The following is a 3,160-nucleotide window of genomic DNA, read 5'->3' as shown; positions in this document are numbered from 1 at the left end:
GGGAGAGGGAAGTGGGCCAACTTGCAATCCTTGAACAGAAGGCCTGTTACTGGAGGTAAGCAATGGGGGTTGGAGTCAAGGGACTTTGTGGAACATTCAGAATGTTTCAGTTCAGATTACGTTTTAAACGTAGGCAAAGGGTTTAGTCAGGTTCTTATTGTATCCAAATCAGTTCATTCATTGTTAGTGTGAGGAGCTCATTTTAAAACAGATCTATTTATTTTTTAAAGTCAGGCTTTGATTCTGTCATTTGAAAAATGTGGTGGGTGTGTTTACATAAAACCATAATATTGATCACAAAGGTATATGGCAGAGTATAGTACTAAGTATACAGCTCTGCTGATATCATTCAGTTGAACTGATTAGACTTTGATCTGCCCAGATTAGTCATTATAACCAAAATTCACTGAGCTTTTGAGAGTGTAATAATCTTTTGATTCATACATCTGCATTTAATTTCACCGAAGTGAGGAAAAAACTCATAAGTGGCTCTATGTTGTCCATATAAAAGCACTGAGCAGTTGTTTACTATCAGGTACAGTAAATACTGCTTGTATAAATTACACATAAGCAAGGCAATCCACTGTCAGAGAAAGCTCTGTGATATTTATCAACTAAATAGTTAGTTCATTTGATCCACAGAGAATGTTTCATTCCTATATATAGATGGACAATTTGTTCCAAAATCTCTATTATATATATCTCAGTATATAATATAGGCACTAAATAGAAATAATGCACTATAAAGAACAGCAGTTGTATCAGATACTATAATTATTTAGATAAGTTCCTAAATAAGTTCCTGTATTCAAATAGAATGCCCCTTGTGATCCCAATTAAGAATCTTTAGTTTGCAGGAGCCAAATGTTTTAAGATCATAATACTATAAAAGGTTTTGCAACTAGAGTCTAAGATATAATTCCAAAATTTAAGCAGCTCACATTTTATTTCAAAATTAGTCTCCTTCATTGAGATATTACCTTGGCGTCTATTAAGATTTTGCCTTCAGATGGCAATTATTGGGCTTTTTTGTTGTTGTTGTTGCCTTCTTTGTTGTTTTTACATTTAAAAGCTGTCTGATTCTGAAATGAAGCTATTTAATCCCTTGTCATCACATGGCCATAAAAATTGCAGGCAGACAGAAGTTAGCAATGGTTGCTTCACAGGCCCCACAGCAATGCATGGTAACAGATTTTCAAAGCAGTTCAAAGAGTCCAGTTTCCATCTGTGTTTGGTGAAGGGTGCAAAAACCTTGGGGCCATCTGAAAACTCTGCTTCATCTCTAACACTTGGAATAACAAAGGTGTTATTTTTCAAAGCCACATTCTCCCCTCCTGGGGTGGCTCTGCAGATATAGTTCAGAGAAGGTGGAAAACTTCAGAGTAGATATTCTCCTTCTAGACTTTGCCTCCTTCAGGGAGTTCTTTTGAGGATGTCAGAATAGTGGCCTATATAACATGGGTTACTGCCATCAGAGGCCAACAGTTAATGAACCCTATAGACAAATTCTTTCTTCAGATTTCTGTGCAAAAATCTGCAGAAAAACAGCATCCAGGTTATTTCCGAGCCCTGGAGTGTTATTTAATCAAAAGAAAGCAGAGGGTGCTCTATACCCATAGTACAAGCCAACATATGCCATATGTCTCCATTTCATTCTGCTGTGCCAGGATCACGAAACCCCACATTATGAAAACAATAACTTAAAGATGGTTGGATTGCTTTATTCCTAATAAGTTGCCGATTGCTAAAGTTTGCTTGACCTTTGCAAATAAGGCAAACCTTCAACTCATTTATTTTCACTTTTGGTATAATTTTTTAATTTATTCTTTGTACACAGAGCACATTTATACAGGATGCTAACATAAGGAACCTGATGAGTAGCATAAAGCAATAACAGTTATTTATTGTAATTATCCATATAGCACCAATAATATGTCAGGCATTTACTAGATTCTCATTGTACTATCAATACACTTAGTTCTTTACCATCTGTTACTGCATTTCTTGTATCCCGTATTTATCACACAAACATATGTGACCTCTCCTATATTGGGAAAACAGAGTGGAGAATAAGTCAGCCAGAAAATACCAGTTACTCTCAATCATAAGCGTAATAACTGTAGGTTCTTGCTTAAACGCCAAAGTTGCTTACGTAGTCCAGTGTTGTGAGGTAATGAGGTTTTTTCAGCCTTTATGCTATCTGAGAACAGGACATGTGTTATTTGTGAGCATTTTTGTTTTGCACAAATATTGCAATGCAAGTGCTTTACTTGTACATTTAGGTTTGTCTCAATGCTCACTGAGGGTCTTATCCACTTCCATCTGAGTCCATTAGGAATCTTCCCATTGACTTGCATGGATTTTGGATCAGGCTCCGAGGGTTGAATTCTTCCCTGACTTACACAGTAGGTAATTCCATAGGGGTCTATGGACCTGCAGGGAATACAATGCTATTTGATTAGTTAAAACTGATATTACTAGAATTTGAGAGAAGGAATTTGGGGTTTGTAAAATGGCTTTGACTGCTGTAATGTTCTAGAGTTTATCAAAAAGTTTTAAAATGAAGACATATTTTGCAGATTGTAATCAAGCATTTTTTTTCTTACATAGGCTACTCAACAATATAAACTTCATTGAAAATTTAAAACGATCTTAGACTGATAATCATCTTAACTGACTTGGCTTTCTAGAATTGGATCCATCAACAATGTGCTTCTCGGTACCTTTTCAGTTCTTCTCTTTTTCTTCCCCTCATTCACCGCATTCTGGCCCTGATTCTCTCTGTTCCATGACATTAGTTTTACATGGTGTGACTCAGTGCAATTCAGTGGAAAAAAAACAGGATGAAACTGGTGTAAGGAGTTCTGTTCCAAGGGCCCTGCCTCTCTTTCAGTTCTGAAATTTGGATGCAGGGGGAGGTGCTGGTACGTTCTGATCCCCAGAACATGGATGATATGCTCCCACTTTTTCAGTCATTTCCCACTCCCCACAGACATCATTGTGAAGTGGAGAGTGACATAACCACTATACTCTCCCCCACAAATCCAGGAGCCGCTCTCTTATTCTCTACATTTGAATGAAACTCCATCCCTAACTTTCTGCCCACGGGGTTCCCTGATTTGTCCACAGGCATCTCTTTCATTTCTTATAGTTCAAAGGT

This window comes from Dermochelys coriacea, chromosome 9 (genome assembly GCF_009764565.3).
Source record: "Dermochelys coriacea isolate rDerCor1 chromosome 9, rDerCor1.pri.v4, whole genome shotgun sequence".
Lineage (NCBI taxonomy): Eukaryota > Metazoa > Chordata > Testudines > Dermochelyidae > Dermochelys > Dermochelys coriacea.
Note: the sequence above shows the minus strand (reverse complement) of the source record.